Genomic DNA, 16,805 nt, shown 5'->3' on the forward strand with positions numbered 1-16,805 from the left:
TAATTCGTCAATAGTCTCTGCCAATCTTTCATGGTAAAATACACTTTAAGAGACGTACATTGCTGCTACGTCTAAGCTTTGGTTCTTTTACGACGTAAGAGAAAAACTGCATAAAATATATCCCAAAGCGGGATGAAGCCTTCCCAAAGTAATATCCTGCGTATGCCTAATCATAGTTTTCAGATTTTTAATTTCTAAAAGGTTACTGATTATTCAGATCGCCATTGAAATTGCTATTGCCAAAAAAAATAACCAGAAGGTTTTCAGTTCCTCACCATGAACGACCGGAGAGATCATGTTTTGCATGGGTACCTACATGTTTTGCAAGTTTTGCACCGGATCCTCGTCCTCAGGGTCTGGAAATCTAACATGTTTAGTTTATTTGCGGTTGCAACCCACCAGGTTTTATTTCACCTATTTCGACTAATCAAACTGTTTAGCTGCTTGGCATGACTCATAAGTTTCAATTTAATATAAAAGTGTCACATTTGCGTTTAATTCGTCAATAGTCTCAGCCAATCTTTCATGGTAAAATACACTTTAAGAGACGTACATTGCTGCTACGTCTAAGCTTTGGTTCTTTTACGACGCAAGAGAAAAACTGCATAAAATATATCCCAAAGCGGGATGAAGCCTTCCCAAATTAATATCCTGCGTATGCCTAATCATAGTTTTCAGATTTTTAATTTCTAAAAGGTTACTGATTATTCAGATCGCCATTGAAATTGTTATTGCCAAAAAAAATAACCAGAAGGTTTTCAGTTCCTCACCATGAACGACCGGAGAGATCATGTTTTGCATGGGTACCTACATGTTTTGCAAGTTTTGCACCGGATCCTCGTCCTCAGGGTCTGGAAATCTAACATGTTTAGCTTATTTGCGGTTGCAACCCACCAGGTTTTATTTCACCTATTTCGACTAATCAAACTGTTTAGCTGCTTGGCATGACTCATAAGTTTCAATTTAATATAAAAGTGTCACATTTGCGTTTAATTCGTCAATAGTCTCAGCCAATCTTTCATGGTAAAATACACTTTAAGAGACGTACATTGCTGCTACGTCTAAGCTTTGGTTCTTTTACGACGTAAGAGAAAAACTGCATAAAATATATCCCAAAGCGGGATGAAGCCTTCCCAAAGTAATATCCTGCGTATGCCTAATCATAGTTTTTAGATTTTTTAATTTCTAAAAGGTTACTGATTATTCAGATCGCCATTGAAATTGCTATTGCCAAAAAAAAATAACCAGAAGGTTTTCAGTTCCTCACCATGAACGACCGGGGAGATCATGTTTTGCATGGGTACCTACATGTTTTGCACCGGATCCTCGTCCTCATGGTCTAGAAACCTAACATGTTTAGCTTATTTGCGGTTGCAATCCACCAGGTTTTATTTCACCTATTTCGACTAATCAAACTGTTTAGCTGCTTGGCATGACTCATAAGTTTCAATTTGATATAAAAGTGTCACATTTGCGTTAAATTCGTCAATAGTTTCAGCCAATCCTTCATGGTAAAATATACTTTAAGAGACGTACATTACTGCTACGTCTAAGCTTTGGTTCTTTAACGACGTAAGAGAAAAACAGCATAAAATATATCCCAAAGAGGGATGAAGCCTTCCCAAAGTAATATCCTGCGTATGCCTAATCATAGTTTTCAGATTTTTAATTTCTAAAAGGTTACTGATTATCATCATTCTCAATACCCAATCAAAAAGATTCCTTTTATAGAATATTCTCAACGAAGTTCTTAAATATGATGGAAGTGCTTACCATAAGGACTGTTTTGTCTGCCATACTTGCCGGCTAACTTTAGCAGGAAAGAAGTTTATGAAGCACGAAGGGAATTTAGTCTGCACTGATTGCTATTCAAAAAGCTATGCGAAGACATGCCATTCTTGTACCAAGGCTGTCATGGGTAAGTGAATATTTCATTACTAACGTCAACTTATTTCTACGAATAATTTCATTTGAATTTTTCTCTCTTTTTCTTCCCACTCTCTATAACTCTTTATTCCTCTCTTGGTTGTCCCTAGGGAAAAAAATACAAAATTTTAGATTTTGCAGATAGTGGCTTGTAACTTCTATAAGAGGGTTCCCTTTTGCAAAGAATTTGTTAGTGCAATTTTATCATGATCATTTTATGTCTTGAGCTAACCCTGTGTCTGAAACTATAAAAATTTTCTCAGGCTTGTTACTTTGACGAACATTTTAAAACTTAATGGTATATATATTAACATGAATGTCCAAAAATGGTGAATGTCGACTTTCACCGGTGAATGTCAACAAACACCAAATGCACCAATGAAAAATCAAATATTTCATTACATTCTTATGCATTTAAACCCTCGTCACTGTATGTCGACAATCACAGATATACTCTGGTGAATGTCTTAAAGAAAGGAAAAAGCCCCCATCCTTAAAACTCAATCCTATGAGTGTCCAAATGAGAGGAAAAAAAAAACTCGATTCTTAAAACCCAATCTTTATCTCTAATTAGAGAATACAAATATTTTAGCGGTTGCTGTTAGAATAGAAGACTCCGAATTCTATAAACTTGCAAATGAAAATGTTACCCCCATGCAGCTTTACACACGTTATCAGTTTTGTAATTTGTAAGGAAAAGCTACTTTCTATGGATGAGATTGATTTTCAAGAAGTTTCGCTGACAGAAGCAGCTACTGCTAATTCGAGAAGCGGTGGGCAACGCTACATACGCTTTTGTTGCAAAAGGAAGTATTCCAGAAACAAATCCTGTTACAAAAACAAAGGCCTTTTGTGGAATTCAAAGTGTCATAATAGTTTAAGTTGTTCCAATAAATAAGATTTTAATCAAATAATTTAGAAGATTTCACGTTCTTTCAATATTTTTAACATTGATGTACCAGCAATATTGCAGCCAGATAATGTTAGACAGGGACGAATCTCCAGCATTTTATTGGGGGAGGGCAAGAGGATTCCATATCCGGATAGTCAAGGGGCATGGGATATATAATAATTTTTTCTCCACATTATTGGGGGGCATCATTTATGTATATATTCTTCTTGAAATTCACTTCATTGTAATTTAAGTTACTGTTAGCACGAGATTCTTATTTACAGCTCGTTACTACGAATGTAGGTATTTTCGAAGACCACGCCGTCTTTCCTTGACGTGCAAATAACGGTTCAAATAGGGATAAATTCTTTTATCATGCGGTGAAAAATTTTGGTCACATACATAGTGACCGTCTTCAGCCAATAAACTGTTTATCTGCTGTGAATGGTGATCATCAGCTGATGAGTTTTGTCATTATTTTCCACTGTCTAACAAAAGGATTTATCCCCATTTAAGCTGTTGTTTGCACTTTACTATGAACGGTTTGATTCTGGCCACCTAGATGGACACAATACCCCAAATGTGTCACGTTAAACCACTTTATTTCTCTTTTTGAGACTAATATACCCGTGTGTAATAATTGTGTGCTGATAACTTTAACAAACTTTTTCCTTCCAAAGCTAGAAATAAAGCTAGTTACAACATTAAAATTTCATGGTCAAATAATGTCTGTAAGAACTCTTCTTCGTTAATGCATTTACAGTGTAATTTCATTTAAATGATAAGCTAATGACCCTTTTCCAACTTCCAAACATGAGGTGAGGGATAAGAGTAGTTCTCCAGAGGCCCGATTAAATAAAAGTAAATATAGCATTAAACCTTATGACCCCATTCCTTTCCGGGAAAAATCCTCACTAAGATATCTTTTGGAAACAAGTTATTGCTCTTAGCTATCGTTAATGATAAGTTATTCTTAAAAATATGTTCAGCATTCGTTCTTATTTCAATTTGTAGTATTTGTTGTCATTCCTCACAGTTAAGTTCTAGCGGAAAAGGGGAAATATTTTTTGATTGGCTCAACCTTGGACAGAAACAAGAACGTAAATACATAGTTTTACCATGTTTCAATTTTTTTAAAGGCACAGCTATGGATGCCAAAGATTTGGCCCCATGACATAGAAAATTGACGGTCTGCCACTCCTGGGTTGTAGGAAAGCAAAATTAAGCTACTTATTTACTCTAGGAGCTAGATGTCCAGTCCTGCCAATGGGCAATTAATAATCATCAAGAGATATCTTTACTGTATGTGTAGGTGTTCCATTAATTCTCATAACCCATTCAAGTATTTAAAAGCCTGCAAATGGCACGGGGTCCTCTTTGAATTTTCTTTTAAATATTTTTTTCTATGGCCATCCAACTTCTGCTTCTGTGTCGTCAGACTATGACCGAAGCGATGTGGCACTGAGGTACAGATGTAGCGCTGAGAAAACTTGAATCGTCCAAAAAGGCGTCGTCCGAGTTGGAAGACGTCTTGAGAGCTATATCTGACAGCCAATCTGTTTGGCTTGGTTGTCATCTCAGTTATTTGATATTTTCACCCAAAATTAATAGAGCTAAAAATATACCGAGTGGTCGGTAACATCCTATAGTGAAACTGTTTGGGCTCCTGGGGCCTATGTTTCACACATAATTATCAAGATACTGTGAAAAACCTCTTGAAAAACTCTGATTGTTGCCTAGACATTGCCAAGAAAATTGTCTTTGATTCATTGGTGATCGATATAACCAATAGGAGTAGATCAAATTCGGTCAAGCAACAGCGACTGGAGCAAATAGATACCCATAAAGTAATGAGTTAGGGTAAACATAATTGTAACTTCAACCCTGTGGTGGTAAAATGGGATTGATAGCTGTTTAGCAGCACAGGACCTGGAGATCGATCTCAGTTGCCATAGGGCTTGGAATTAGATAGAAATTATTTATTAACGTATCCAAATAAACAAACAAGAAAATATCATAATGAGCATTTTTACGAACAAACTAACTTACAAATTAAAAGTAAGAAGATGAAATTATTGTTAGTGCACTGCCGGTATAGGAAATTTATTTGAGCATTATTTCCATATCGGGTGTCTCTTCAAACTATATAAATTTTGTGTTATTATTTTGGTCTATTTCCACAGTATACCAGCCCAATCAACTGTGCATACCAAACTCTTAGAGAGTACATCGATATAAATCTTTAACCTAAATTCTTGAAAAACTACAGGCTTTTAGCGGGTGGAGGGATAAATATTAACGAATAACAGGATAACAGGAAACAGAAATTTTAAAACGATAACAGGATAACAGGAAACAATAACAGGACAAAAGAACAGGAAACAGAAATTTATGACGAAAGACAATCAAGTATTCGTCAGAGTTGACGTCGACTACTTCAAAGTAAAGGAGAATTCACCATTTGACTTTACACCATTACGCCCTTTTACACCTTTACCAAATTTAAATCATTCACCAAGTTTCCATTTGCCAACTTTTATTTTAATCAATATATACCCTCTTCATCTAGGTTTGGCACCTCCCAAACCAATAACTTCCAGAAAAACAGATTCGAAAGTTTATCCTTTGCTCCATATCTTACTACTAAATTAATTAGTTAAAATTCACAACCATGAATAGCCTCTTAAATCTACTCAATAACAATTCTTTTCTTCTAACAAAAAAAGTTCAAATAGGGATAAGAGTAGAGGTGACCCTAAAGCTCGTGACAGTACCACGTGGTTTATGGTTTTCTCACTGAGAATGAAAAAACAGGAATTTTCTCACTTGGAAAAACAGGAACTTTGTCACATTTATGTCTGTTTTCATGTATGGTTATGTGTGTTGATCGATTTATTTGATGTTTTTCATGGTTGTAAACATCAAATTATGGATATTTTATGGTTTTTGTCAGTGAAAATTTGAAAAACAGGAACTTTCTCACATTTATGTCTGTTTTCATGGATGGTTATGTGTGTTGTTCGATTTATTTGATGTTTTTCATGTCTGTTTTATGGATGATTTATGTGTGTTCGTTGTCAGTGAGAATGGACATGCTCGTCCTTTTATTCTTTTCTTCATTATTTTTACTCGGGTATTTATGGGTAGCAAATGAATTTACCCTGTAATTTGTGTACCTTTATTCGGGTATCAATATCTCCGATATATATTTGGTTACTTCTTGAAGTCTATGACCTCGTTTATCAACTGATAATGAAAGACTATTTACTGCTTAATTTATTTATTTAATTTTTCATGTGTTCCAATATTTCTATAAGTAGTGAACTGCAAAAGCTAAAAATAATTTAACAAAAACAAAGGCAAACACATACCCCTTTTCAGGGTAAAAATCCATATAGTTTTTTCCCCAGTGAGAATTGAATGGGCGGAAATAAAAAAAAAGATATATATTTTACCAATTTCACATTTTGTACATGTTTTAGCCTACCTAAGGCGAGTGGTAGAAAAACCCACTCGTCTCGCCTGTGGGCTACCTTTACTTAAAATAGCTGAACATTTCTGGATGTATCATCGATATAAAGTTAAGCCTAAAAATAAAACAAAATTTTGAGCCTATTCGATATATTAGTCATAATCAATACTATAGGCTAAAGGAGTTATACATCTGAAGTAGGTGTTGGAGCTTAGTGATACTATTTAGTGTTAGGAGTTTGATTAACTACTACTACTACTACTACTAACAACTCACCGCCACACCAAGCCGCCTGAGGCCAACAGAGCTACGCATGCTCCTCCTCCACCCCATTCTATTCAAAGCTTCCCTTTTTAAACCCACCCACGAAGTTCCCAGTTCCTTTAAATCTTTCTTTATGACGTCCTCCCACCCCAGACGAGCACGACCTGCTTTCCGTTTAGCTCTTCAAGGTTGGCCGAAAAGAACAATCTTCGGCAATCTGTCATCCTTCATCCGCACAACGTTCCCTAGTCTAGTTTGATTAATATAGAACAAATTTGTAGCCAATTGAGTATTCCTGAAAATAAATACAAATACATCTTTTCAGGTGACATAATTGTGTTTGAGGATAAGCACTGGCATAAAGACTGCTTCGTCTGTCACACCTGCAGCTCAAGTTTAGCTGGGAATAAGTTCCTAAAGAGCGGAGAACATTTGAAATGTGAAAAATGTGCACGTTAACCTACTTTTTTTCTTCAGTTTTTATAAATAATTCAATGTTGTTGTCCTTTATTTTGGTTCATTTTACTTTTAAGTCTTTAACTGTTTGTGCTGTTATTTCCTCTAATAAAATTAACTCGTTATGTTGAAATTATTTGCGAACATTGATAAGAACAAGAAAAAATTAGATCTACAGTACGGCATTTATTCAACCTAAACTTTAAAATTGGGTTTTTTTCTCTTGTTTTTATTACAAGTTTCTAATTTAATCAGTGACTGACGCAAGAATTATTACACTTCCGGTCCATAATTAACTTTTTTTACCATGAAATAACGACAATATGTTCTGATCTATCCCTGTTTGTATAGGTTATACACTTTCTGTTGAGTCGTTGACAATTTGTCCAGTTTTTTTTCATAAGGGAACAAAAAGAATTTCTAACTCTGGTGTCACCCAAGGACTGGAATAGGAAGGACTTTTTGAGAAATTTATGTGTTTAAAAAAGCTTGCAAAATATTAAATATTCAAGAAAATGTAAAAAAGGAAAATAATTTTTCGTGATCTAGGCAAATTGAAATCAACAAAAGCCAGGGAATCATCACAGTGATCTTTCTTGCATTTTCCTTGAGGTGCTACATTGTGTTTTCACGATATTGCACAAAATATTAACTGCCCCTCAACGATTTTAAGTTTACGTTTTGTTATTAAGGTAAAGGTCAAAATTCAACTTGTTCTGTATATTAGGTCTGACTGTATCTGTTAGTGTCAAAGTGGGACAGTAGGATGGGGAAATCAGATGTGTTTTTTAAATAGGCAAGATTGAGATTACATTTAATACAAAGACTAGCTTTAATTCATGTGTAAGGTATGGTGAGAATATTAGCGGCATTTCAAAATTATTTAGCGTTGAACTACTGGTAGGTCCTGTATTACTTTTTTTGCTCTTTTATCAGCTGAGATACCAATGTAACAATTTGGTATACTATCTTGGGAGATAAATTTAAAATACCAAGGCCACTAAAAATGAAATCTAATTCTTAAAATCATCTAAGTGGATATTTATACAACCATATACGTCTTAAAGAACTAGGAAAACCTGTGAACTCAATTTCAATGTATGTGTGCCAGGGCCGTATCCAGGATTTTTGTTCAGGGGGTGTTTTACTAATTTTTGACTTTTTTGGGGGGGGGGGGTTTACTAATTTTTGACTCAGTTTTCGACTAATTTTACTGATTTTTACATAGGTTTTACTAATTTTCGACTTATTTTCGAGTCGGTCAAAAATTTCGAGGGGGGGGGGGGGTTCAAACCGGGTAAACCCCCACCCCCTGGATACGGCCTTGATGTGTGCAATTTTAATACTTAGCGGGTGGAGAGTTCAAAAATAAAGAACGTGCATGTAAAATCAGCAGAAGATGAGTGAAAGAAAATGTATCATCATATAGCTCTAGAAAATGTAACTTTTATGATTAATGTAGCAAAAGACGGAAACTGTCATAAATCGGCAGTAACCTGGGTAAAAAGAAAAAAACTGACCCACTGAATATAATAAGCCAAGAATTAAAAGAATTTGTAAATAGGAATTGAAAAATGTATTTGCCATTGAACAGCTAAAAATCTAAGCTATATATTAATATGTTTAATATTGAAGTTTTTCACGATTAGACACATCAAATTATTAGCAAATTGACTTACCAACTAGAGGATACTTTTAAAAAGACCAATTGGGCTATCTGATATTGTTGTATGTATCCTTTTGGTTGGTTTTTGATATATCAATAGTGTTTTTTCGGTCTTCTGAATTGAAAATATCATTTTTTCACTTAATTTTGACCTAATCTAATTTGACTGCATTTTTTTCAATTGCGAACAGTTGTACAACCTGATTATATTTGATATACGTGACTATATAATGCATGTAAATTGGGCGGTGCAATCGCTCAGCTTGGCTTTTTGTGCAATCATGAAGTTTCCGCTTGTTTCTCTTCCTGATTTAGTGTCGCAATAAAGAGGAGAATTACTTGACCAGAAAGGTGTTGATAGTTGTATAACAACCAAAATAAAAATCGCAGAAAATTTTGGTTTCCTGAAAATAAGACCTAAAATAGAACTAAGGGGCAAAAAAAGTTTTTATTTTATGATTTTGTACTTTATGAAGTAGCTCTAACATCTATCTTTCTTTATTTTTCTTTTCTCCTAATTCTTTTTAGTGATATACGTAAAAAACTTGTGTAGTTTAATTATCATACCTGAATACTAGACTTAAATGTGTATAGAATGACATTTTATGACTATTTTATTATGACTATGTAATGACTATTTTATGTAGCTATTGACTGTTTTTTTTCTAAGTTTTAATATTTATTTGACGATGGAACAAACTCAGCTGTGTGAGCAAGTAATTAGTCGTTTCTGAATAAACCATGGAATGATTCATCCTAACCTACAGGGACATGCTGGAATCTGTGGGTGTTTCCAGAGAAATTTGTTCTTATGCTCACCACTAGTTCTGTGCCAAAATTTAATTGCAAATGTTACGGTTTGTATGACAATCTTGTTCTTACGACGTCAAGAGGTGTGACATTCTAATGCGTAACTGTTAAAACATAAGAGACGTGAAGACACTAAGGGGGCTAGTAGGATAACCAAATTGAAATAAATGACCGTAATTAGCTTTAGAAAAAATGTAAAATGTTGGGTTTAATGTGCATGTTTTATGAATGCTAAGAAGTCAACTGAACTTGTTACGTTGCAGAAAGATGATAGCTTCCGTAATAACGGTTAAACATTGTTAAATGCATCTGAGGCACCTTAAAGAGTTGCACAAGGGGGACTGGCCACTTCTCGATACCTTGCTCATTAAGAAAGCTTTTTAGTGCTTTGAAAATTTTTTTCACAATTCCAAATTTTCTTTAAAACTTGGAAAAAAGCAAAACTTCCAGTAAAGATAAGGATTTAAGGAGGAGACAGCCCCCTTCATACATAGAATAATCTGTTCAAATAGGTTTCAAATCATTTCCTTGCTTTCATTTCAAAAGCTCTTTTTTGTTTAATTTCTGATAGTTTTCCAAACCCTACCCAGGCCTTACCAAGATATAATTTGACATACCGGTCCCTTAAATCCCTGGTCAATTGCTTTTAAAATGTGTAAATCAATAATTTTTCGTTGATTAGTATACTAATCAACGCATAATTATACCGCCCTACCTTTAAATTTGTAATTTCGATCTTGGATAAAGTTTGAATATAGGCTACTTAAAAAATTCGCGATGAACAGTAATTTTGGTGAAAAGTCCCAGTCAATATTACTATAAAAATTTGGTTGGATGAAAAAAAGTATTATTGTTTGTGTAGATGGAAATTCTGTGAGACTTTTGATCTTCTACATAGCTGAAGCCAACACAACCTCTACAATAGGATTTTTTTATCGATAAATACATTACATATATTTTTTTAAATACATTGAAGTACTTCGTATAAATAGAAAATGAAAAATATTACCATTTAAAATTGCTGAAAACTAAGTTCCTGGCAGTATTTGCCACCCCAAGGAAATTTTATGTCGGGGCTGATGATGACCTGCCTTGCCTTTTCCACTTCTGTGCTGGTAGGTATGGGAATGTAACATATCAGCCGTGTAGAGAAAAATTTAATTAATTCTCATTCCCCCCCCCCCTTCCTCTTTCAACGTTTATCTGAAGCCTCGTGAAGAGTAAGCAGTTTGTCCATTAAAATGTACTTTTTTATGAATCTACCCTACCCCTACTTAAACAATGACTCCCCCCCCTTCATTATAGCTGACACGCAATTACAGACCACCAAACGTAGCCTAATTTCATTACAAATAAAGGGAATCAACTTGGTTGAATTCAGCACGACCACCGTGTGGCATTGCATCTTTTGCAACTGGGAAGCCTAAAATATAGTTATTGATACTTTTAAATCAATTAGCTTCTCAGGATTTTAAATTGATTGCAAATTTGTCCTCTTCAGGGTAAATTTGCAGTTTGGTGCCCTAAACCGCCTAAAATTTCACCCAACCACCACTGCTATTTTGGCGTCTGGCCCCCCTGGAAAATTTTCTGCTGGCGCCCTTGGTAGCGCAAAATACTTTATAATATCAGACGAAATTTTGATAATACCACACAATATTTTGGTAATGCCTGATAATAAATTGATAGTAACAGACGCGATTTTGCTAGAACGATTCTGGATTTTGATTAAATAAAAAAAAAACAAGTTTTTTTTAACTAAAAGTAATGAGCTATATTAAAACTTAAAACGAACAGAAATTATTCCGTATATAAAAGGGGCTGTCCCCTCCTCAACGTCTCGCTCTTTACGCTAAAGTTTTTTATTGTTTAAAAAAATAGTTTTGAGAAAGAGTCAAACTTTAGCGTAAAGAGCGAGGCGTTGCAGATGGGACAGTCCCTTTCATATACGGAATAATTTCTGTTTGTTTTAAGTTTTAATGTCGCTCCTTACTTTCAGTTAGAAAAACTTGCTTTTTTTATTTAATTTTTGAACGTTTTTGTATTAATGCAGGTTTTGATTTTGGCTCAAAGTACATGAATAATTAAAACAAAATTTGCATATTAATTTTACTTTCATTTGGTTAAATGGCTTTCTCGAAAGTTGTTCAATTTTATTTACGAACGTTTTTATTAGTAATAAATATACATAGCTTACGAATTAACATGCTAACGAACTTCTATATTCATGTATTTTTAATACATATATTAGGGGGTATGCCCCCTAGTCAATACCTCGCTCTTCACGCTAAAGTTCGAATTTTGTTCCAATTCTGTAAAGATGACCCCTTAATCACAAAGGCCGTTAATTAAAATAAATAGTTCTTATGAAAGTACTAAAAATCTTTGGCTTAAAGAGCGAGGTATTGACTAGGGGGCGAACCCAATCATATACCTAATAATTTCTGTTCGTTTTAAGTTTTTATGTTGCTCCTTACTTTCAGTTGAAAAAGCTTTTTTTTTAGTTAATTTCTGATCGTTTTTTAAATAATGCTGGAAAATCCGGCGCCCCCTTCATAGCAATGTTCCTTCCCCCATGAAAACTTCCTCCATGGAAAGATCCTCCCACATAACCCCCGACCCAGCCCCCGACCCACTACCCCCCCCTGAAAACGTCTGTATACTTCACAATCACCAATATTATATGTAAAAATTAGGTAAAGTTCATAACTTTCAGCCCTCTCCCCGGGACTTTGGGGGATTAAGTTATCCTAAAGGACATAGTTATTATATTGTTGACCATTCTGAACAAAATGGCCATCTCGAAATTTTGATCGGATGACTTTGGGGAAAAAATGAGCCTGGGAGGGGGCCTAGTTGCCCTCCATTTTTTGGGTCAGTTAAAAAGGGCACTAGAACTTTTAATTTCCGTTCAAATGAGCCCTCTCATAATATTCTAGGACCAGTGGGTCAATACGATCACCCCTGGGGAAAAAAAACACGCATCCGTTATCTTCCCTCTGGCAAAAACATACAAATTCCCACATTTTTGCAGATAGGAGCTTCAAACCTCTAGAGTAGGGTTCTCTGATACGCTGAACCTGATGGTGTGATTTTCATTAAGGTTCTATAACTTCTAGAGGGTGTTTCCCTCTTTTTTCGAAAATCAGGCAAATTTTCTCAGGCGCGTAACTTTTGATGGGCAGGACTAAACTTGATGAAACTTATATATTTGAATTCAACATTAAAATCGTATTCTTTTGATGTATCTATTGGTATCAAAATTCCGTTTTTAGCGTTTTGGTTACTATTGAGCCGGGTCGCTCCTTACTTACAGTTCGTTACCACGAACTGTTTGATCATAACACGCAATATTTAGGTAATACCCGAAAAGGATTCTCATAGTATCTCATATGACTTTAAAGGCGGTATATATATATATATATATATATATATATATATATATATATATATATATATATATATATATATATATATATATATATATATATATATATATATATATATATATATATATATATATATATATATATATATATATATATATATATATATATATATATATATATATATATATATATATATATTTATTATTTTTATTTATTTATTTATTCCCGTCAAAAAAAGGTACAAAAGACGGAGTATCACTAAAAAAGAAAAAAAAAACACACACACAAAATAAATTACAACACATTACACATAATCGAACAAATTACAAAGACGAGAAAAAAAACTCAATTATACACTGCACTGCAGGTACGTAAGAAATTTTACTTTTTAAACTCCCAAGTACTGAAGAAACATAAGTAATATGATTGATAACTTCAATTCAACTGACCTAACCTAGAGCAAAATAATTGATAACTTCAATTCATAATCAACGGACTCAATCAACTAGTCTAAATATGATACGAGACGGTAAAAAGACTAAATATGACAAGAGATGTGCAAATAAAATTAAATGGACAGGGATTTACTGCCTTAGCAAACGGCACCAAGGGTGGGAAGAGACTTTCTCGTTGTACCGTTTAATTTGTTCAATTATAGCTACCGTTGGGTCCGCAATTTTAAAATTTTTAACAAGGCGCGAATTTCTTGTCCACGGCGGGAGCCGCAACAGAGAACATATATATATATATATATATATATATATATATATATATATATATATATATATATATATATATATATATATATATATATATATATATATATATATATATATATATATATATATATATATATATATATATATATATATATATATATATATATATATATATATATATATATATATATATATATATATATATATATTACATAAGTACGATATATTATATATATATATTTATATATATATATATATATATGTATATATATTATATATATATATATATATATATATATATATATATATATATATATATATATATATATATATATATATATATATATATATATATATATATATATATATATATATATATATATATATATATGAAGGAAGTTTTCATGGGGGAAGGGACATTGCTATGAAGTGGACGCCGGACTTCCCAGCATTATTTAAAAAAAGATCAGAAATTAAATATAAAAAACAAGTTTTTCAACTGCAACAGCAGCAACATCAAAACTTTCAACGAACAGAAAATATTACATATATGATTGGGTAATGTCATACCTCACTCTTTAAGCCAAAGATTTTTTAGTACTTTCATAAGAGCTATTTATTCTAATTAACGGCCTTTGTGATTAAGCGGTCATTTTTTAAGACTTGGAACAATATTTGAACTTTTGCTTAAAGAGCAAGGTGTTGACTAGGGGGCGAACCCCCTAATATACGTATTAAAAATATATGAATATAGAAGTTCGTTACGTAAGTTAATTCGTAAGTTACGTATATTTATTACTAATAAAAAAGTTCGTAAATAAAATGAAACAAGTTTCGAGAAAGCCATTTAACCAAATAAAAGTAAATTAATATGAAAATTTTTTTTTAATTATTCATGTACTGTGAGCCAAGATCAAAACCTGCATTTATTCAAAAACCTTCAAAAATTAAATAAAAAAACAAGTTTTTTTAACTGAAAGTAAAGAGCGACATTAAAACTTAAAATGAACAGAAATTATTCCGTATATGAAAGGGGCTGTCCCCTCCTCAACGCCTCGCTCTTTACGCTAAAGTTTGACGTTTCTCACAACTCTATTTTTTTAGACAATAAAAAACATTAGCGTAAAGAGCGAGGCGTTGAGGACGGGGCGGCCCCTTTCATATACGGAGTAATTTCTGTTCGTTTTAAGTTTTAATGTCGCTCCTTACTTTCAGTTAAAACAAACTTGTTTGTTTTTATTTAATATATATATAAATCGTATTCTTTCCCTCCCTGGAAAATTGCTTGCGAACGTTTAAGCCAGAAAAATTCTCCTATACATTCTTTCTTTTGAAAAAGACTTCAATCTCTCATCAGTTTCCCGATCACTCCAGAAATGCCCCCTTTCGTGGAAATTATTTCCCGGAAATCAAAACACGAGGAAAAAAAACAATTTGTATAGTAATTCTGTCAAACCCGCCCAGCTTGACATTTCTCCTGGAATATTCAGCCCCCAAAAATTTCCCTCCTCAAGGAAGATTCTCCCTATAGAAATCCACATAAAGCACAACCCCCCCCAAAAAAAATGTCTGTATACTTCCCAATAAAATATATTATACGTAAACAATGGGTGAATTTCATCAAACAGTTCGTGGTAACGAACTGTAAGTAAGGAGCGACCCGGCTCAATTGTAACCGAAACTCTAGAAAACGGGTTTTTGATACCAATAGATATATCAAAAGAATTAGATTTCAATGATGATTTCAAATATATAACTTTCATTAAGTTTAGTACTACCTATCAAAAGTTAGACTCCTGAGAAAATTCGGCTAATTTTCGAAAAAAGGGGGACAGACCCCCTAAAAATTATAGAAACTTAATGAAAATCACACCATCATATTCAGCGTATCAGAGAACCCTACTGTAGAGGTTTCAAGCTCCTATCTACAAAAATGAGGAAGTTTACATTTTTTGCCAGAAGAAAGATCACGGATGCGTGTTTATTTGTTTTTTTTTCCCAGGGGTGATCGTATCGACCCAGTGGTCCTAGAATATCGTGGGAGGACTAATTGGAACGAAAATTAAAATTTATAGTTCCCTTTTTAAGTGACAAAAAAAAATGGAGGGCAACTAGGCCCCCTCCCACGCTTATTTTTTTCCCAAAGTCACCCAATCAAAATTTTGAGATAGCCATTTTGTTCAGCATGGTCGAAAATATGATAAATATGTCTTTTAGGATGACTTAATCCCCCTAAGTTCCCAGTGGTTGGGATAAATGTTGTGAACTTTACCAAATGTTAAAATATTGTTTTGTTTATTGGTATGTATAAAGAAGTTTTATGGTGGTTTTTTTCTGGTTGTGGGTGGTATGGGTGGGTCGGTGGTTATGTTGGAGGACCTGTTCATGAAGTAAGTTTTCATGGGGGGAGGGAAATTGCCATGAAGGGGGCGCCGGACTTGCAAGCATTATTTATTGGTTATTGGGAAGTATACAACCATTTTCAGGAAGGATTTTTTCTGGTGGGGGGGGGCTAGAGGAGGGGGTTACTCTGGAGAATATTTCCGTGGAGGATGCTTCTTTGGGGTAAGGGACATTTCTATGAAGGGGGCGCCGGATTTCCAAGCATTATTTAAAAAACGATCAGAAATTAAATAAAAAAAAAACAAGTTTTTTCAACTGAAATGTTAGAAGGAATATTAGAACTTGAAACTAACAGAAATTATAACTTATTTGAGGGGGTTATCTCCCAAGTCAAAACCTCTCTCTCTACGCTACAGTTTTTTTTAATGATTTCAAAAGAGCTATCTATTCTAATTAAACGGCCTTTGTGATTCAGGGGTTTGTGAATAAAAATTTTTTTTAACTTTTAACGTAAAGAGCGTGGTATTGACTAAGGGGAGAACCCCCTCATATGCGTAATAACATGTACGTAATAAAAAAAAACAATAAAAAAACAAGCAATACGGCTCAATAGTAATCGAAACTTTTAAAAACGGAATTTTCATGTCAATAAATGTATCAAAAGAATGTGTTTTTAATGCTGATTCTAAATATATAAATTTTATTAAGTTTAGTATTACTCATCAAAGGCTACGAGCCTGAGAAAATTTACTCGGTTTTTTAAAGAGGGGGGAAATATCCCCTACAAGTGAAAGAAATTTAATGAAAATCACACCGTCAGATTCAGCGTATCAGAAAACCCTATTACATAGGTTTCAAGCTTATATCT

General features: G+C 33.6%; 1 long non-coding RNA gene across 1 annotated transcript; it reads left to right on the top strand.

Annotated features, from left to right (window-relative positions):
• Positions 1–1,612: 1,612 nt before the first annotated feature.
• Positions 1,613–7,143, top strand: LOC148946620 (uncharacterized). Its single transcript, XR_016142437.1, has 2 exons — positions 1,613–1,918; positions 6,880–7,143. It is a non-coding gene; the product is annotated as an uncharacterized LOC148946620 (long non-coding RNA).
• The last annotated feature ends 9,662 nt before the right edge of the window (positions 7,144–16,805 follow it).

This window comes from Artemia sp. Qi Xiang Cuo, chromosome 11 (assembly GCF_049724085.1).
Source record: "Artemia sp. Qi Xiang Cuo chromosome 11, ASM4972408v1, whole genome shotgun sequence".
Taxonomy (NCBI): Eukaryota; Metazoa; Arthropoda; class Branchiopoda; order Anostraca; family Artemiidae; genus Artemia; species Artemia sp. Qi Xiang Cuo.